The 22,025-nt window shown below is 42.2% G+C and overlaps 1 long non-coding RNA gene across 3 annotated transcripts in view; it reads left to right on the forward strand.

Moving 5' to 3' along the window:
* Nucleotides 1–22,025, forward strand: part of LOC123372056 — a 181,249-nt gene that overhangs the window by 70,620 nt on the left and 88,604 nt on the right. For 2 of the 3 annotated variants that reach the window (XR_006580072.1, XR_006580073.1), the window contains exon 1: nucleotides 3,849–3,945. The exons of the other annotated variant lie outside the window; for it this stretch is intronic. This is a non-coding gene — a long non-coding RNA (uncharacterized LOC123372056). Of the gene's footprint in view, nucleotides 1–3,848; nucleotides 3,946–22,025 lie in introns of those variants that run through there. 3 annotated transcript variants of the gene reach the window in all.

Genomic DNA, 22,025 nt, shown 5'->3' on the forward strand with positions numbered 1-22,025 from the left:
AGCTTGGGGAATTGCCCAGCACTCTGGTGCACACACCCTCTGGAGTGTAAACCTAAAATGATATTATCTTGCACTGTATAGAGATCTATACAGCATAAACTCATGAAATTAGCCACTCCCTCAATGTGGAGGAAGATATGCACAGCTTTTTGTCCCCCTCCCAGTTATGAATTGCACAACCTGGTTGTAGAATAAACAAAAACTGAGTTTATTAACTACAAAAAGGTAGGTTTTAAGTGATTATAAGGAATAGAAAACAGATTAAAGCAGATTACTGAGCAAATAAAACAAACATGCAAACTAGGCTTAATAAATGAAAGAAATTGGCTACAAATAGTAATTTCTCACCCTAAATGTTTTATGCAGGTTTCAGAGTTTCTTGAATGTAAACTGCACTGCTTGCAGCTTAAATCTCCAGGTATACCCTTCATAGACTGACCTTTCTTGCCGGGGCTCAGCCCCTGCCCAGTTTAGTTCTTCCTTCTTTTGTGAGGAGGCAGTGAAGAAGAGCCTAGATTAACTCACTTCCTAGCCTTAAGTAGGATTTGCATATGGCAGGAATCGTTTTGTTTCCCAGTTTGATCCCCCACCCCCTTCGAGTGGAAAAATACCAGAAGTCCAAAATGATGTCCAGTACTAGGTGACATGATCACCTGACCATGCAGTGTTAAAGCAGCATCCCAGGAAATGTCTCAGGAAGGAGGGTGATTAGTATCTTCAAAGTCTTATTATCCTTCCTAATGTCCTATCCAGGCTGATTGCATACTGTCTGGTGGGCATTCCCCAAGAGTACACACAATCAATATTCCTAACTTTAGATACAGGATTGATACGTGCGTACAAACTGGATAATCATATTCAGTAAATCATAACTTTTCCAATGATATCTCACATGACCCATCTTGCATAAAATTCATCTTAGTTATGCCATAATCATATCATTAGTATATTTCTATGAAGAATAGGGGGCATAATGTCACACCGACGTATATCTGTCCTTTTACTGGCCCCAAAACCTGATGGTCCTATGCACCAGGAAGTTAGAATGCATCAACCTCAAGCTCTGTCTGAACGTTGATACTGTTTTTTTCCCTTCCATGCATTTTTGTGCAGGGGACCCACATATACAAGCACTTAAAGAGTAAAAAGGTAACGGAGGAGAAAAGGATATTTTAGCCATGCATTAAAAGTACAAGGAACAATGGGTTGAAGTTAATAAAGGGCAAGTTCAACTTGGCAATTAGGAAATAGTTTTTGATGGCATGGACAGTCAGAGGAAGAGATTTTCTAATGCGTTACTGTGGCAAACTCAGTAGAAGTCAAGATTAGAGTAGTATATGGAAAGTACAGTGTAGAGCCCTTTATGCTTGATGCAGGGGTTGGATTATATAGCCTAAGAGAGAGCGTTAGTTTTGGAGTTTTCACAGCCTAATTTAAATGAATATCATAAACAGGGTCATGTTTAAATTCCATTAGAAGAGCCAGCCTTGGTAAGGTTTTCACATTTCATTGTGAAATACATTTTGTTAAAAGTACCACAGCCTTTCCATTTTAGAAATGAAGTGACCAAGTTCAATCAAAAGTCTGTCAATACTAAATCAGTGTCACTGTTTGAATTACATTTTGTGTAAAATATTTTCTAACCTTCCTAATGTTTGGCTTGTCTACGTGTAGAGAATATTACAACACTGCAAGGGCATGAAAGGAGCCAATGAATAATGAAAGCATGTTATAAAGTGGCACTCTGTACTCTTTTCCACAGCATAGCACTAATAACTTTTAGAACTGCTTGATGTAAGACTGCACATGGAGTGTAGCTGATACATGTCAGCTAATTTTGCTTTTAATCTCCTGTACATCCTGACAGATCTAAGGTTTCTCAGTAATCAAAATGTCTTTCCTGTTAAGTTTGTAACTTGCATCTGGAGAGATTAATTTTGTCTGTTTCGGAAAAGGGGAAAGTCTAGGGGCAATATTTAATAGTGTTTTCTGATTTAGAGACATGCTTGGCATTGAAAGAACATCTTCTGGCACACTATAACTCATAAGTATTAGCGAAGAGGAAGATTGCCAGGGGTCAGTAGGAGGACTCCGGGCATTTTTTGCTAGCAGTTTAAGGGCCTACTGCTGTCACTGAAACCAATGACAAAAGTTCCATTGACTTCAAGGAGAGCCGGACCTATGAGAAGATGTTCAAGTGTTGGTATTTTTTTTTAGTTCCTCTTTGCTTTTATGATGGTGACTGAAATTGCTGCAATTATGTCAGAAAATATTTTTCTCCACATAGCAAATGTATCTTTTAAGACAGAATTAAATTGTTTGAAAATTAACTTTAGAGAAATATTCATCATGTAACACAGAGATTCTTTTTGACTAGCTCTTGCATTTTTGGAGATATACCATCTTGTCTTTTCACTCCTCATGATCTCTTTATGGTTAAGGATGGTGCCTAGCATCCCAAATAAAGCTGCATACATTATTTAGTATTTGAGACAAGTAAGGGCAAGACTGAAATACCTGGCTTGCCCAGGGGTACCCACCAAAACACTTCAATTGGGTAATTTTGAAAAAGTGTCACTCAGATGTTAAATACTCAAAGAGGAGGGGGAGACTAGAGATGCAGCATTCAGTGCTACTAAACCAGCATGAAAAGGGGGAGGAGGGGACAACAGATGTATAAGTGAGGAAAATATTTGGTGTCTTAGCTGAGCAGAGGCAGGCAGGATGGGATGGCTTGCAGCTCTTTTTGAAAGAATATTATTCCAATGATATGTGTGTGCATTGGGTAGAAGTGTAATGCCTGATCTACTATATTTTCAGTATTCTGATTATCCTGCTGAAAGTCACTGACAATCAGATTTAAACAGCGTGCAGAGCATGGTACTGTTATGGCTCTATATGGCCAGTACTACTTTCCTTAACTATGGATACTTTGTTGGCACTGTCAATATCTAATACATTGATGCTACTAGTGTTCTCACTTTAATAGTCTCTCTCAGAATCAATCAGTAAAGAAATTGTGAAGTGATGTGAACATTGTCTAGATTAGCAGTAACTGTACATACATATAGGTATTTTGTCATGTTGGTGTGAGCTTTTTTTGTTACAGCATTTTCCCCCCATACTTGTAGTCAGAAAGACCTTTATTTTATATGAAGAAAACAAGAGTAAGAACAAGAGAGTGGTGTTCACCTCTGTACAAACTGGAGCAACTCTGGGAACAAAATGGCTACTTAAATCTGCACACAGAGAGTGTTCTTAGAAATTAAAGGTGCAAACTACAGACAATATTCACCCACACCCACTCACACAAACACACAGAGATGATCATCTAATGGTACTCATAATAATCCTCTTCCTCTCTAATCTCATCCCACCCACCTTTCAACTATGAGTCACAATACATTCCCCAACCTTCTCTAGTGGGTGGCAGATTTGGGGAGATGGAATTAGATTTCAGGCTGATTGAATTTCTGGAGGATGTCTGGTTGAGAACTTTGCAGTAACTCTTGGTCTTTTAGCTAGTGATGAATGAAACATGTGAGGATCGGAAGTTTGGATTAGCATCCAAATATTTGAATACCTGTTTAAAATCCTAAACAAATCTCTACTCTTCTTGAGAGTTGCCTTGCCTTGGCTGCAACATGTGGGCCTTTAACAATCTCCTCATTCTCATGATGTTTCTCTCTAATGGGGTGTACAAACCATATCCTGCCACTAAAGGGTTAAGAGACAGAGTAGCTACCTCCTCAGCTGTGACTAACTGGGTGACCATCAACAGCTGGGATGCGAGCTTGCAAATCAGGTAGAAGGAGGCTTCCAAAGAGCCTGTAGGGACTCTGCCTCAGCTACAAACTGGCAGGAAGCAGTGAAAGGAGCTGGAACCTCCAGGGAGAAAGTACTGGGAGCAGTTCCTCTGCAAAAGGGGCCTGGAGGCAGATGCAGGTAGGAAGTGGCTTAGGAAACCAGTGATGAATCTGAAGAAGCAGATTTTAGCTGATTAATACAAGGTCTCTGGGCTGGAACCCAGAGGACAGGGACCTGTGTTCCCCTACCTGTCACCAGGAAAAGTGCATTGTCATGTTCTGGGTCCCACAAAAAATAAAGAATAAGATTGAGCCCTGAAGTAGAGCAGTTGTAGTTAAAGTGAGATAGTACAGTTAGGGTAGTCATAGCAGGGTAGATCAATGTCCAGCTTCAAACTACCAATTATGTTTTTGTTTTCCTTTACTTCTTTATGTGGTTAATTTAGTAATCAATTTTATTTCTTTCATCCTTTATCCCTGTGTCATTTATATACTTGATCCAGTTGAGCAGAAGGAAAAAAATCAGGGATTTGGAGCAATCAGATTTTTTAATTGCTCCGCTCTGGCTCCGCTCCAGCTCTGGGCAAAAACCTACTGGTCCGTGCTCCAGCTCCGGCCTCTGCTCCAAAGCCCTGAAAAAAATAATAAATAGTGCTGGCTCCAAGATCCTGCAATTAAAAAAAGTGAAAGGCCTAGCATATCTAGTCTGAAGAGTTTCTGCTTACCTTGAGCATAGCTACTAAATATGAAAGGCAGATTAAAGTAGTAGTCATTATTTATTTATTTTTTGTATTAATGTAAGGTTAAATATAGCTAAATGTAAATATTTTTATCTGAAGACTTTTCTGTTTTAGGATATTTCACTGAATTGTGAAATTGGGATTTTAAGATTTTCAGCTCTTAGGAAAAAATGCAGAAATCTTATTAATACTTTTCAGAATTTTTCTTCTGTATAGCAGTGCATTTTATAGAAGTATCATTAGTTCCATTTTTTTTAAATGGGGAAACTGAGGCCCAGAGAAGTTAAGTGACTTATTAAAATTCTCTCAGCACATTAGTGGCAGAGCCAGGAATAGAAGGCAGGTTATCAACTCCAACTCCTTTGATCTATCTACTTGATCATGCAGTCTCCTCCTCCTTCTTGCTCCATCATCCACAACGTGGACTTGAGGACTTTGTGGGGTGTTAGTTTGTGAAGTTTGCTATATATTTTCCCCTCAAGTAGGCATGTCTTGTCTCCAGCCCCACAGAACTGGCCACAAGTTAGGCCCCTAAAACCACAATTTCTTCTGAGATCCAAGCAGATAGTCAGGCATTTGCAGAGGCCAGGGACACACTGCTCTGTGCTTCTGTACTTTCACCTGGCCCCACTGCTTCTTCCTGACCTCACTGGTAGCATGGCTCCAAGGGAATCTTCTAACAGGGCCGGCTCCAGACCCCAGCGCGCCAAGCGCGCGCTTGGGGCGGCGTCCCGCGGGAGGGCGGCAGGCGGCTCCATTGGACCTCCCGCAGGCATGCCTGTGGAGGGTCCGCTGGTCCTGCGGTTCCGTTGGACTTCCCGTAGACGTGCCTGCGGAGGGTCCGCTGGTCCCGCGGCTTCGGTGGAGCATCCGCAGGCACGTCTGCAGGAGGTCCACTGGAGCCGCGGGACCGGCGACCGCCAGAGCGCCTCCCGCGGCGTGCCGCCCTGCTTGGGGCGGCGGAAATCCTAGAGCCGCTCCTGTCTTCTAAGAGGTCTGGTGATCCTCAGAACCTTCCTTGTCAGTATTAACTCATTCACAACATTCCTGCACAATTGAGGGGAACTGTGACCAGGGCCAGCTCCAGCTTTTTTGCCACCCCAAGCGGAGAAGGAAAAAAATAAAAATAAAATAAAGCTGCGATTGGTGGCACTTCAGCGACAGCTCTACCGTGCCACTTCATTCTTCAGCAGCAATTTAGTGGCCAGTCCTTCCCTCCGAGAGGGACTGAGGGATCTGCTGCCCTTTCAATTGGCCGTCCCAAGCACCTGCTTCCTGCGCTGGTGCCTGGAGCCGGCCCTGACTGTGACACAGAGAATGGCCACCACCTTGGCTTGCCCTTTCCTCAATGTAAATCTTGAGTCCTACAGAGACCCATGGAGGGGCATCTGGTTTCGTATAAGGTGCATACCATGCAAATCAGGATTTTATTCTATCGTCATCTCCTCTGCCTGTGGAAGACGAAAGGATCTCGGATCTTCTATTTTTTCTGCCCATTTGCCATTTTTGAGCAGCCTTATCTGATGACAAATGTCCAGCTGTTTCCAATGTCTACCTATTTGCTGGAGAACAGGAAAATTATTGCAAGTGATATGACAATTATAACATTAAGCACAATTTTGTGATTCAACTTTATGGTGAGCTGAGACTGCTCACAATAGGTAATATCCGAGTGAACAAATTTTTAGGAGCAGTATGATCCTTGTCTTTGACAGTCATAGTAAGGGCTAGGTAGGTGAGGTAATATCTTTTATTGACCAACTAGCTTACACAGAGCTCTTCTTCAAGTCTGGGAAACTGGAGTGTCACAGCTAAATACAAGATAGAACCGATTGTTTAGCATAAGTAGCTAACATATTTCAAGGGACCATTCAAGGTGAAGTGGCCTGTTAACACCCATAGGAAGTGGGAGGGAAATAGATGGGGGGGGTATGGTTGTTTAGTGGTTTATAGATTGCTGTAATAAACCATAAATCCAGTGTCTCTGTTCAATCCATGATTTTTAATGTCTAGCAAAGTTATGAATTTAATCTCCCAGGCTCATCTTTTAAAAGTGTGCAGGTTTCCCAGCCCAGACTCCACTCCTGCTCTGCCCCAGGCCCCACCCCCATTCTGCCAAGGCTCTGCCCCTCCCCACTGTCTCCCTCTTCTCTTCCCTCCCCCAACCCTGCTTATCCCCTTCCAGCCAAATCCCTGAACCCAAATGAAGCAAATGACATTTGAAAAAAAACACTTTTCTGCAATTTCTTTCTAAAGAAAATGGAGCATGTTTTCCACTGCATGCCAGAAGGTGAAGACTGGACATGCAGAAAGTACCTAATTAAAAGCACAAAATTTGGGAATAAAAAATGTCAGTCACAAGCTTTTTGTTATGCCCTGAAGTTAGTCAGAGATTTATTTGCAAAAACTTTGTAGTCAGCTGTCTTGCTGAATACAACATTAAATATTATGGAATACATGATGCAGCTCTTCTGTTTTACATTTTCTTAATCAGTATTTCTAAGCTGATCTTGTATTTTAAATGTACTCTTAAGCCTTCATAATGTAATAATTCCAGATTACTACATATATAACTCACTGAAACCAAGACATTATTTTAAATTAATCAGTCACAGAGGTTAGTGTGTTCATAACAATGTTCATTGCTTTTAGAAAAAGGGAACACTAATTTACTTTGTGTGATATCCATAACAATAGATATGTTTATGAAATTTCACCAACTTTAAAAAATGTTTCCAAAGATTTTTAGGCATAACAAAGGATTTTATATCTTACTAGGTACTGATTTTGCTGGAGAGTTCTCTTAAAACTAGTTCATCAGATAGTCAGAAGTAAAGAAAGGGGAAACTCTGTCCAGCTATCTGAAAAGAAAGGGGTGTTGTCCCTTTAAGGGCTCTCTTAAATGTGGGGGAAGGGGTGAAGGGAGACAGGGATGGACGGGAAGACTTTAGAAGCAATTTTTGTGTGTGTGTGTGTTTTTGTTCTTTTTTCTACTATAGTAATTAAAATGTGTATTTTAGATAAGGGTGGTCTTTTGAAGGATTTATTTTAAAAAACTGTATGTCTAAAGATTCAAGCATTTAAGGCTAAAGATGATTGTGCATCTAAAATCTATGCAATGATTTTTTTTAGAGATGTAATTTTATAATCTTCACCAACTCACTAATGAAATATTTTAAACTAACATGTTCGGAGTAAATATTACAGTAATGCACAACGAGGGTGACCAGATTGCAAGAGTGAAATATCAGGACACATTGGGCGAGTGATGGGGTGGAGAGACAGACAGACACAGGTGCACAGCCCCATCCGGAGCTAGAGGCACATTGGTCTGCCTGGCCCTGTGCTACCAGCGTGCCCCTTCCTGTTGGGAGTGGGCCCATGCTGCGCCACGCAGCTCCCCTGCCCAGCACCCCCTGGATCCACTATGCCCAGAGCCTCCCTACAACCCTTCAACCACAAATGCACAGTGCTGTGCACACACACCCCATGCAGCATCCCCCTGCCCACAGCCCCACCACAGCTACCCAGCACCCCACACAGAATCCCCTAATCGCTAGTTTCCCAATACACACCGATTTCCCCTCCGTCCTTTCCTTCCTCCCTCCCAGTGCCCTTCCCAACAGCCCCACCACCACAACTGCACAATGCCCCACACAGACCCGCACTGCCTAGTGCCCTGACACACACAGATCTCCCCCACTGGCCAGCACCCCCCAACAGGCCCCCACTGCCTAGCAGCACAAAACACACAAACCTCCCCCACAGCCCAGCACCCCCCACACACCTCCCAGACACTCACTCCATCACACCCTGACCCCTTCCCTAGCTGCACCCACCAGCCCTGCTGGGAAGTCTCTGGCTCCTAGGGTGAGAGCAGCAAGGGGAGTCTCCAGACTCTCCACGGGCTGCGCCTGCAACAAGTGAGCTCCGTGGCTCCCATTGGTCGGGAAAAGCGTCAATGGGAGCTGCTGGAGCCATGGAGCAGGGCTTGCAGGCGTTGGCAGCATGCAGAGCCCCCCCCCATAAGAGCCAGAGGGACCTGCCAGTCCCGGTGGTGCTCACCTGGGGCGGCTGCTGTCCTGGGAAGCATCTGGCAAGCTGGTCCCTCTGGTTCCTAGGGTCGGGGGTCGGGGGGGGCGGAGGGCTCTCTGCCCGCTCCCGGCGCCTGCAAGCCCCACCCCTGCAGCACGCGGCGCTCCTGCCAGCAGGCGGGCACTGGGAGCTGCCCCAGGAAGCGATGAGCAAGGGTGCCGTGGCTGCGGTCCGGACAGTCTCCAATATCGGGACAAAGGGCATCCCGACCGATGTAAGGTCGGGATGCGGGACAAGTTCCCTAAAATTGGGACTGTCCCGATAATATCAGGATGTCTGGTAAGCCTATGCACAACTGTTTGTTTTTGTCAGTAAATTCAGAAACTGACAGTATATACCTGGAGGTTGGCAAATGCCTGTTAAATGGTTTCATTACTACTTGAATGGATCTTTAACAGTTTCAATGTTGTGCTAATAGGTCTGGAAGACTTTTTCACTTTTAAGTTACTAGATCCCCTCCGGAGTAAGAGTCACTAGGCTGTAGCAGCCAGCTTTGGGAGCCTGCAGGGAGGGTCAGAACAGGAATAGGAAGAGCCGGGAGGCAGGGCACTAAGACCCATTGGTGCCCCAAATTTTCAGATGCCCTATGCAGCCCTATATGCTGCGTATGCCTATGGATGGCCCTTCCCACACAGTTGCTATTAAGGCATTTAGGGCACTAGGTGAGGTACACCACATATTGTTAGGCATATGTAGGACCCATGGATCTTGAAAGGTATGTTGTGGGGGGTGTTGATCATTGTAGCAGTGGAGCTATAACTGTAGATTTTGCATCTGTTGTTCTGACAAGGTCTGGCACCAGTTTGTGTTGGTGTGTCCTGGTCTATGGGGACCTTGCTTCTGATGATGAGCTTGGAAAGGTTGGGGGGTTGTTTGAAGGCTGGAGAAGGGAGTTCAGGAAAGACTTCTTTAAGGATGGGGTCCCTATCAAGTATAAGTTGTAATTGTTTGATATCTCGTATGAGTTCCAGTGTGGGATGGTAGTTAACAACTAGATATGTGCGGTTGGAAAGGATTGTATTTCTGTCTAAAGCAGGTTCTCGCTGAGTGTTTGGGTGGTCCATTCCATGAGGTAACCTACTTCTCTAGTGGAGTGTCTTTTTTGGTAAAGGTGGTTTTGAGTGTGTTCAGATGTATATCCTGGATTTTCTCCTCAGAATATATTTTGTGGTATCGAAGTGCCTGGCTGTAGATAACAGATCTGTTGGTATGTTTGGGGTGGTTACTGGATCTATGAAGATAGGTGTGGTGATCCATGGGTTTCTTATATATAGTTGTCTGTAGGGTTCCATTGTTGAAGATAATCGTAGTGTTCAGGAAGTTCATATTGGTGTGGGAGTGTCCGAGATAGAGTTTGATGGTCAGGTGGTGGTCGTTTGAAGTTGTGGTAGAAATCTGAGGGAGTTTGTCATCTGTTCAGAGGATGACAATATCATCGATGTATCTCAGGTATACCATTGGTTCCATGGTGAATTAATCCAGAAATTCTTCAAGATGGCCCATCAAGAGATGGGGCATATTGGGGAGCCATCCTAGTATTAATGGCAGTTCCCATGGTTTCGAAAGTGTTTTGTTGAATGTAAAATTGTTATGGGTGAGGATGAGTTGGGTGTATATCTGAGGGTTGTCCATTGTTTTGTAAATATTTGAAGCGGGCAGCTATGCTGTCATTGTGAGGGATATTGGTGTATAAGGAGGTGACATCAGTGGTGGCAAGGATGCTGTTCTGAGGGAGGTTATTAATGTTGCGGAGTTTGTGGAGGAAGTTAGTTGTGTCCTAGAGAAAGCTGGTCCTTTGTGTGGTGAGCAGTTTGAAGATGGTTTCTATGAGTCCCAATATTCCTTTGGTAAGAGTGCCATAGCCAGATATGGGAGGATGAGTTTGTAGAGTTTCTCTTGGAGTTGTTTGGGGAAGGATTTGATGAGATCCTTAAATTCCTGGGTAAAATGTATGTAGGATCTTCTTTGACTTCTTTATAGTAGGTGGTGTTGGATAGCTGTTGGTTGGCCTCATTAATGTAGTCATGATGGTTGAAGCCCCCTTTGTCTGCTGGCTTGATCACTAACTGGTGATTAGATTTCAGGGACTGTATAGCTGTCCTCTTAGCAGTGGAGAGATTGTGGTGGATGTGATGTTTAAGGGTTTCACTGTCAAAAAAATGTCCTGAAGCAATCAACATAATGATTAAAAGTGTGGGTTCATCCTCTCTGTGGTGTTTAGCAAGATGATTCTTTTTTCTTATGATTGTTGATGGGGACATGATCTTTGTGAGTAGTGGTGTCATCGTTGTGAAAGAATTTTGAAGCAGTCAGTGGGCAGATAGGGGGTCTGGCAATATTAATGTTTCCCTTTCCCGCTGCAAGATTACATAAGCCTCCTCTTTCTCTTTTCAGAAGTTAAACAACATTGATTTAATGCTCTCAATGTCTGCATGTGATTTATGACAATTGACATGTTTCATGGTATTCAGGCTGTTTTGTTTGTTTGTTTTTTGTCCTAGGCCTGACAAAATAAGTGGCAACCATCCTCCTTCTTTTTCTCAATTTGTTTCTGCCTGTCTCTCATTAAGGACTGAGAAAATATAATCTGATATGAAAATCCAATTGAAATTTCTTTTAAAATGGTTACAATGCTTAGAGCTGTATGAATAACTGGTTTTTTTTTGTTTGTTGTTTTTTTTCCTGGTATGCTGGTCATGTTGAAAAATCCAATTTTTTTAAGTTCAACATCTTGCTTTATTTTCAAGGGTTTTTAACTTTATTTTTTTAAATAAAATTGACGTATCTCTATAAACAAAGTCATTTTGTATTGAAATGGTTCATTTTGAAAATATGAAAAAATTGTTTATTTTTAGAACTTTTTTTTAGGTTTTTAGTTTGAAACAATTTGAATTCTACACGAATGTGGAAAAGATTTGTCAACCCGATTCTGCATTTTTAGCAAAAAAAAAAAAAAATTTGTCTGAAAAATTTTGCACAGCTCTAATCAACTTTATGCATCTTTCTGAGACTGTGTTTGATAGGCTTTCTCCTGATCCCTTAAATGTGACTACTGCCTCGGTCATCTGCTGTTTGATCAGGTGAAACTCTCACTGATGCCAATGAGAGCTGTAATATAAGATGAGGCACACAGAGCCTGATCCTGAGTGGTACTGAGCATCATTGATTTCCTTGGGAATTGGGGAGGCGGTAGCATATCTTGGGATTTAACTTATGGTGAGAATTTCTGGCTATGAAATATGAAATTAAAGAAATGACAGAGTTAAGGAAGTGTCCTCTTCATTAAAGAGAACACAAGTTTCAACATAACTTGGGGATGAGGGACCTTAGCTGGATCCATTTAGTAACCCAATTATAGCTAAACTCAACTGCAAGCTGGATTTATTTATTTATTTATTTTATTTTTTTAGTCGTCCTCTCTCATAACTTCCAAAATGTAGAACTACTGAACTAATTTTCTTCTGAAAGGTCTGGCTAATTTTTAACTTCTATTTGTCAGCTAAGACTGGAAGTAAAAATCTAAAGGGTAATATTTCCCTGGCATCATCCTTTTTAAGGTTAGTGCGTGGAGAGAGGGTGTGTGTGTGTGTGAGAGAGTGAGTCTGCCAACATCATGGGGGTCCAGACTAAGCATAAACAGTGCATTGTAGTTGACTGGTAGTATCCCTGAACCTTCCCATTGTTTTGTAGTGTAGTGATAGGAAATCTCAAAAGTTTTAGATAGTAAGAGGTTTGGATAAGCCCTAAAATATTTGTATTCTTTATTCCCTCAAATTACCACATTGACACTTGCTTTCCCATTTACTAAGTCTGGCTGAAAAATGTGGAGTTGTTTTGTTGCAGATTTTCTAGCCAGTTCTACCATTAACCCATTTCCTGCACCTATATCCATGATCCCCTTCCTCATAATTGTCTGCCACAAACTCTCTTGCCAAGCTGCTCTTCTGATCCATGTCTTCCCTTCACACATACCTTCAGTACAGCTGATTCCCAAGTTAAGCCATTCCAGATCATGTCAATGCTACCTACTGACAATGCTACACAACTTAAATGGAATAACTCTAGCAAAATTGCACTTTATATCTTACTGGCATCTTAAAGTGATCCACTTTATAATCTAATGAGAATCTCAATTAAACTGTATCTAGACAGCTGTGTAGCAACTCTAACATTACATTCACAGTTTTACATTCTACCAGTAAATGTCAGTTTTGTTTATGTTCTAAGCCAGTAAAATGATAACCCTTGGGAGCCTATCAAAAAAGTGAATCCTAATGTGATCTGATGCTACTGGAGCATGATCAAAAACTGCTAATATGGAAGAGTATAATGTGCCTAAATCTGGGGAACATAATGTACTTGATCTTTTGAGACTTTAAAACAAATTAAAACCTACCAGATGGCACCCAGAAGCACTGGGTGTTTTTGGTTTTTTTTTTTAAACTTTTTTTTTATCGTGTCTATAGTTACATGTTTAAAAAATCATTTAACTACATTGGGATTGAATTGTTAGACGTTTTTGAGCCATTGAATGAACCACCACTGGGGGGCGTGAAGTCAGAAACAAAAAATAAGAGGTAAAGACTGAAGACAAGCACTTTCACTGTTGATCACTGAAGAGATATTAAGAGACCTTTAATGTATGGAAATTAAGCTGAGAGAGACCAATAGTCTTTAGAAGTATCCTTTCAGTTTCCTGACGCAAAATTAGAAGTACCAGAAGATTCAGCTTCTACCTCTGATAGCTTTCTCCACATTTTGGGGGGTGGAGGGTCATTTTAATCAAAATGAAAGGCACATCCTATTAAGACAGCTTTGCTGAGAAATAATTAAGATGAATTACTGGCATACACTTGTCCCCCCTGCCTTGTTGGTGTCAGTTTGTAGCAGGCATGTGAGGTTTACAGTATATGCTTTGCTCTTTAAATGCAATTTACAACCTAACTCACAATCTTAACTACCTGAGATTTTAATCCTAAACCTGTCACTATATATTATTTTCAGTCTCCGAACACTTCTACGGGTACGTCTACACTACGGGATTATTCCGAATTTGCATAAACCGGTTTTGTAAAACAGAATTTATAAAATCGGGTGGAGCGCGGCCATACTAAGCACATTAAATCGGTGGTGTGCGTCCATGGTCCGTGGCTAGCGTCGATTTCTGGAGCGTTGCACTGTGGGTAGCTATTCCCTAGCTATCCCATAGTTCCCGCAGCCTCCCCCGCCCCTTGGAACTTCCGGGTTGAGATCCCAGTGCCTGATGGGGCAAAAATCATTGTCGCGGGTGGTTCTGGGTAAATGTCGTCAGTCACTCCTTCGTCTGGGAAAGCAACGGCAGACAAGCATTTCGCGCCTTTTTCCCCTGGATTGCCCTGGCAGATGCCATAGCATGGCAATCATGGAGCTTTTTTTGCCGTTTGTGACTCTCACCGTATGTGTACTAGATGCCGCTCACAGAGGCGATTCAGCAGCGCTACACAGAAGCATGCTTTTGCTTTTGCATGACAGCAGAGATGGTTACTAGCCATATTGCACCATCCAAACCCTTCCATAAATTGGAACTGAGGATGATCATGGCTACCAGTCCTTTTGTACCATTTGCTGCTAGTGCCCCTGGTCAATCAGCCAGGGGCACAAAAGCCAAAAGTGGTTACTAGCCTGTACCATTGGCTGCTGTCATAAGTGCCCCTGGCCGATCAGCCAGGGGCGCAAAAGCAAAAATTGGGAATGACTCCCTGAGTCAATTCCTCCTTTTTGGTATCTAAAAATAGAATCAGTACTGCCTAATATAGGCAAGTGTGCTAGAGAACCACCTGCTCTGTGTCAGAGCCCGCAGAAACTATTATCTGTATGCTATTCACAGGGGTGCTCCTGTAACAACCCCACCTGTTGATTCCGTTCTTCCCCAGCCTTTCTTGGCTACCGTAGCATTGTCCCCCCACTTGTGTGATGAATTAATAAAGAATGCAGGAATAAGACACACTGACTTGTTAGTGAGAAATGAGTGGAAGGCAGCCTCCAGCTGCTATGATAGTCCAGACAGGACATTAAGCAGTGTGTAGGCGAGAAGCCCAGCATCCCACTGCTAGTCCAGGGGCAACTGAATCTTTTCTTTACACATGAAGGGTGGGGGCTGATGGAGCTCAGCCCCCTGTTGCTATGATGAGGATGGTTACCAGCCATATTGCACCATCCATCCACCAGAAAAAATTAGGGCCAATAGGCTGATGACGAGGACGGTTACCAGTCCTTTTGTACCATTAGCTGAGGCTGATGATGAGGATGGATTTCCATCATTTTGTATGATCAGCTTATGCTGATGATGAAGATGGATTTCCATCCTTTTGTACCATCAGCCGCCCATGGCGGGGGGGGGAGCAAGGATGTTGGTGTTGAGTGCTGCACTATCGCGTCTAACAGCAGCATTCAGTAAAGATAGGGAGACATGTAAAAGAGTCAGAGGATTGTTTTACCTTTCGCTTCTGGGGTGGGTGGGGGGGTGGGTGAGTAGATTGCCAAGCTATGCCCTGACCCGCGGACACTGTGTTTGACCCTAGAAGCATTTGGAGCTCAGCCAAGAATGCAAATAATTTTAGGAGGCTGCAGGAACTGTGGGATAGCTTCAGTCCTCCAGTCCATGCGCATCCATTTGATTCTTTGGCTTTCCGTTACGCTGCAGTGCGCTGAGTCCCTGCTATGGCGTCTGTCTGGAGATTTTTAAAAAAGGATTCTGAATTTCATCTTCTGTAACGGAGCGCTGATAGAACGGATAGAACGGATTTGCCTGCCCTTACAGCGATCACATCCGCATGGTCCATGCGGGAGCTCTTTTTGTATTTTGATTTCGGACTGCATCGCCACCCGTGCTGATCGGAGCTCCACGCTGGGCAAACAGGAAATATTCAAAAGTTCGCGGGGCTTTTCCTGTTTACCTGACCACTGCATCCGAGTTCAGATTGCGGTCCAGAGTGGTCACTGGTGCACTGTGGGATAGCTCCCGGAGGCCAATACCGTCGATCAGCGTCCACACTAACCCTAATCCGATATGTTAATACCGATACTAGCGTTACTCCTCTCGTTAGGGAGGAGTACAGAAACCGGTTTAAAGAGCCATTAAAATCGATATAAGGTGCCTCCTAGTGTGGACGGCTTTGGCGTTAAATCGGTTTTACGCTCCTAAAACCGATTTAAACGCCTAGTGTAGACCAGGCCTACATTAAAACAGGGTATAAGTAAAAGTTAACAGGATCTTGGAGTGAAAGGTTTATGTTTCACACAGTAAAACAATCAACATTCTTTCAGACAGCCAGCCAAAGTCAACTCTTCTGTCTGTTTGGAAGAGGCACTGACATAGGAAAAAGAACAGGAGTACTTGTGGCACCTTAAAGACTAACAAATTTATTTTAGCATGAGCTTTCGTGAGCTGCAGCTCACTTCTTCGGATGCATAGAATGGAACACACAGACAGGGGATATTTATACATACAGAGAACATGAAAAGGTGGAAGTATGCATACCAACAGGCAGAGTCTAATCAATTGAGATGAGCTATCGTCAGCAGGAGGAAAAAAAACTTTTTGAAGTGATAGTTAAGATGGCCCATGGAAAAGAAGCCCTCGAGGAATTCCACCGTGATTTTAACAATTTCCATCCCACCATCAACCTCAGCCTAGACCAATCCACACAAGCGGTCCATTTCCTAGACACTACTGTGCTAATAAACGATGGTCACATAAATACCACCCTATACCGGAAACCCACTGACCGCTATACTTACTTACATGCCTCCAGCTTCCATCCCGGACACACCACACGATCCATTGTCTACAGCCAAGCTCTAAGATACAACCGTATTTGCTCCAATCCCTCAGACAGAGATAAACACCTACAAGATCTCTATCAAGCCTTCTTAAACCTACAATACCCACCTGCTGAAGTGAAAAAACAGATTGACAGCGCCAGAAGAGTACCCAGAAGCCACCTACTACAGGACAGGCCTAAAAAAGAAAATAACAGAACACCACTAGCCATCACCTACAGCCCCCAACTAAAACCTCTCCAGCGCATCATCAAAGATTTACAACCTATCCTTAAAGATGATCCCTCACTCTCACAGATCTTGGGAGACAGGCCAGTCCTCGCTTATAGACAGCCTCCCAACCTGAAGCAAATACTCACCAGCAACCGCACACCATACAACATAAACACTAACCCAGGAACCTATCCTTGCAACAAAGCCCGATGCCAGCTCTGTCCACATATCCATTCAAGTGACACCATCATAGGACCTAATCACATCAGACACGCCATCAGGGGCTCGTACACCTGCACATCTACCAACGTGATATATGCCATCATGTGCCAGCAATGCCCCTCTGCCATGTACATTGGCCAAACCGGACAGTCTCTACGCAAAAGAATAAATGGACACAAATCTGACATCAGGAATCATAACATTCAAAAACCAGTGGGAGAACACTTCAACCTCTCTAACCACTCAGTGACAGACTTGAAGGTGGCAATTTTGCAACAAAAAAACTTCAAAAACAGACTCCAAAGAGAAACTGCTGAACTTGAATTAATATGCAAACTAGATACTATTAACTGTGGCCTAAACAAAGACTGGGAATGGTTGGGTCATTACACCAATTGAATCTATTTCCCTATGTTAAGTTCTCCTCACACCTTCTATGGGCCATCTTAACTATCACTTCAAAAAGTTTTTTTTCCTCCTGCTGACGATAGCTCATCTCAATTGATTAGACTCTGCCTGTTGGTATGCATACTTCCACCTTTTCATGTTCTCTGTATGTATAAATATCCCCTGTCTGTGTGTTCCATTCTATGCATCCGAAGAAGTGAGCTGCAGCTCACGAAAGCTCATGCTAAAATAAATTTGTTAGTCTTTAAGGTGCCACAAGTACTCCTGTTCTTTTTGCGGATACAGACTAACACGGCTGCTACTCTGAAACCTGACATAGGAAAGTGGCACATTAAAATTGGTTTTATTGATGATAGGATTTTATAATACTAAGGTACACATAATACTGAGTGTACCTTAGTATTATATTATGCTTTGGATAATAATAGGATATGAAAATTCCATTTGGCCTAAATTGTGTGCTCGTGTCTGTTTTTGGGTTTCTGCTTTCTGATCACACTTGGTGTGATCTCCAAAATTTAGGTAGAATTTTTTTGTTACATTGAATCAGATCACACAATTTTGATACACAATTTAAGAGTGTAGGCTAGTGACATCTGAAGGTCATTAAGCACATTTGCCACATTAAAATATGCTCAGTTTGTTTACAGCACTGGCTAATGATCTCACTGCAATTAACTGTAAAAAGGGTAAGAAAAGTCTAACTTTTTTTTTTATCCTGAGGGGCCATATTGATATTTTTAACTATTTCACTTCCTTTCCAGCTACGGGTTTAAATTTCAATCCTCCTTATACAGTAAGGCCTGGTCTACACTGGTGGCGGGAGGGATCGATCTAAGATGCGTCGACTTCAGCTATGCTATTCTCATAGCTGAAGTTGCTTATCTTAGATTGACTTAGACTTACTTTGCGTCCTCGGGGCGCAGGATTGACGGTTGCCACTCCTCCGTCGACTCCGCTTCCACCTCTTGCCCTGGTGGAGTTCTGGAGTCAACAGGGAGCGCGTTTGGGGATCGATGTATCGCGTCTCATCTAGACGCGATACATCGATCCCCAATTGATTGATCACTACTCGCCAATCCAGCGGGTAGTGTAGACATACCCATAAATGGTCATGGACAGATAGTAGAAATAGGAGTCCCTAAGCAGAGTAGACTTCAGGTATGTGTGCTTTTTTTCTCTGAAAATAATACTGAATAGTTGACTTATCAGTGTAGTCCCAAATATACAGCAGATTTGCTGTACCTTTCTAAGTATCAATATTAGCCATATCAAACTCTTCACTGTGAAGTATGGAGGGGATGAAAGGTATGCAAATAACGAAACGTGGCTAGTAAAAGTGTGCACATGGTCGGGGAGAGGAGCACAAACGTCCTTTCTTTGAGTTCACAGAAGTGCCTCCTTCCCCAATTCAAACACCACACAGGGGTTCCATGTGTCTGAGCTGGAGGATAGCAATGCTACGTAACATAATCTCCTGGCAAACTGCTTGTGCCTTTTAACTTGCATATTAATAAGATACCTATTGGTATCTTATGGTACTTCTATCAAATCTTCAGGGCAATTTATGTGGGAAATTATGCTCTCTCTGTCGTTGTTAATGTCTGTTGGTTCTTGCTCTTTGCTTTCAAAACCTTGAGATAGGGAGAAGTTTGCTGTTGGCAGCACAGCTTCTGAGGAGAGGTATAGGACCTCTACATGGAAGCCTGGGCTCACCATCAGTGCCATGAAATCTGCAGGTCTCACATAGTCTGCACATTTGGAAGGATAAGCCCCTCCCTTCTGATGCTTTGGCAGAGTTCCTCATGTGTCTTCCCTCCATCATGGGTTTTTCCATGATGTATAGCCTTATTGTTTTACCTATATATAAATAACAAGGAAAATTGCTCTAACATCCAGGAACTGTTGAATGCTAATTCTGGCTCTAATACTAACTGCATAAATTTGGGCAAGTCATTTCATATCTCATTTCCCATCTGTAAAGTGGGGACAATAAGAACACTTTTTTGAGGGCCTCTGTGCATTTCCACTTATATGATGATTCCCTCTCGTGACAAAACAACACTTACTGAAAAGTAACTTTTTTTTTTCCTTTATCAGCTTCCAAAGGCTGTTTTGACAATTGCTAGCTTAGGGCCCCATTCTTTCCTACATGGGACTTCCTTTCAAGCCATCTCCACTTCTCCCAGTAATCTGTTGCAGACTGGAGGATTCTGCACAGAGGATTCTAGTTTCTATGTTGTTGTATGGCTGCCATTGGAAGCCCCCTTAGGGGCGTGAAAGATCCTCTCTGCAGAGGAGTGCAACAAAAATGACTGCAGATTGTATTACGGTGCTTTGTGTCTCATGGGTTTTGGGAGACAGAATCTGGCTTTCCCACTACCACCTCACCCCACCCCAAGGAATTTCTTTGAGGCTGGGAATAAGGGTAGAATGCCACAGAGGCAGGATTTCAAATCTAGTAGCGACACCGCCTGTCTGGTCAAGGCAGGGAGTAGAACATACTTTTGATGATGTAAAAGGTTGTGTGTGTCAAGTATGATGATGACTGAAAGAAGCAACAGGTTATCTCTGTATTTTCTTCTCCTACTCACCCAAAGCTCTGTACATTGCATTCCTACTAGACCAAAGTAGATAGAAATATACGCACCCCACTCCGATGCCACGGGGAAGGGCCTAACCATACAAATTCCACCTTTTTACAAAGGGTTAAGGAAAAGTGATTTCTACACACTGGTTAACAGGTAATTTCAACTACAATGCTTAGTTCAGTCATGGTTCTGTTTATCTGCTTTCATGCACTGTTGATCAAATCCCTACACTACTATGAAAAATACCCATTAAATGCTGCTGCTGATGATGATGATCATACTTAGCTATTATGTATGTATTATCAATAATTATACATTCATTCTTATGATAGAATCCCGTATTTATTAAAAACACATTCCATTTCCTGGACCTCAATTATTTGAATGAGAAGAGAAAGTAAATTAAGGTGCTTAGTTTGTAGCAGATGTTGTAGCTATAGTTACTGCTTCATACGTTATTGCAGGTTATTATAAGCTTCTGTGATTAGAACTGCTATAGATAAGCATGCAATAATATTTTCACTGTCACCATGATCATTGACTAAGATAAGAGCTTAATGTTCTGGTTTTTGTTCAGGGTAGAGAAAAACAAGGAGGGGGGAAATGAAGAAAAACAAACCCAAGTGCTATATATCATGTAATGATATGTTTTAAAAAAAATCCTTCTCTTTGTTTTAAAACTACATGTGCGTCAGTGATGACAGACACTACTGAGGGGATTTAGTGTTAAAGAGAAATCTCTTAATTTTATTTGCAACAGAGAGTGGAAAGTGTGCTCATTCAAGATACTTGTTGTATCATTTTTAAATCAAGGCCATCTTTTTCTCAGTGGTAAACGTGAAATGTTTTTAAAGGCCAGACTTAGCATAAAATCTATTGGTTGCTATGGAGACTACTTACCACACAGGACTGCACTCTGTGTTCAACTCTGTGATTTTTCTCTATTCAAAGGTTCAGCATTGTCAAAAAACAAATTACTTTTTCAGTTGTTTATCTCAAAGTTCATTATGGAAAAAGCAATAAATAATAAGAGATTTTATTCGTGTGTGGATAGCAGCAATATGTGAAGTCACTTGGGCACTATTCCTTAAAATTCACTATTTTAGAATAATTAGAACAAAATTGGCTATTGTTAGGAAATAAAATGGATTTTGATCTTTTTTGTGTATATGAAAATGAAGCAAAGTAGGTACTTGGAAGTCTGATCCCAACAAAATTACATGGTAATAAAGCTTTTCACACCTACACAGCACTTAGTAACACAGCTCTGAAATAGAAGCGAGATTAAGCCCTGATAGACTAAAACTTTGTACCTGGGGAGCATTACTTCTCTCTTTATGAAAGAACATGTGGATTCAGGCCCTAGTACTCCTTGAATTATTCATACTATCCTTTGCATCACATATCTTTAGGCTTGTCATTAGTAGGAGCACAAATCTAACTGGCTGCAACGCATCATTGAAAACCTGTACATCTGCTTCTTCTCAAGCAGTTGCTTAATTATATCAAATATTTTCTGTCAAGACCCCCCCAACACCACCCCACAAGAGGCCTAATCCTGTGAGGTGCTGCCGAGTGTCTTCCTTTGAGTTAATTAGGAGTTGAGGTTCTCCAAGGAAGCAGTCAAGCACTCAATATGTCTCAAACTCAGGCTAAGAATGAAAATTTGTAGAAGTAGCAAGGGAAGCCTCTGATTACCTAAGGGTATTCCAATTGTAAATTGGTGTCAGCAAGTTCTTGCTCATTTTTCTGTAACACTTTACTTAATCCAGGAATGTCTGAGCACATTCATTTTCAATGCATATTTAAGATTCACTGATGTCACTACTTTGGTGCATTCTAGATACTATTAAGTCAAATTCAGAGCTGTTGTAAGTGGATACAACTCCATTGACTTCAGTGTAGTTATGCCCACTTAGATCAGGTGCTTCCTTATGCTCCCATTTCAAGTCAATGGCAAACCCCCATAAAATTCAGTGATAGCAGAATGGGCCCCAGGTCTCGGCTTGCTTCTGTGATTCTGGCAATTTTTATGACAATTAGAAAAATGGGGGAAACCTACTGAACGCATCTGATACATTTCATAAATAATGTAAAGTCATTTTAAAAATACCCTCTTTGGTTCTGTG

Source organism: Mauremys mutica, chromosome 5 (genome assembly GCF_020497125.1).
Source record: "Mauremys mutica isolate MM-2020 ecotype Southern chromosome 5, ASM2049712v1, whole genome shotgun sequence".
NCBI lineage: Eukaryota > Metazoa > Chordata > Testudines > Geoemydidae > Mauremys > Mauremys mutica.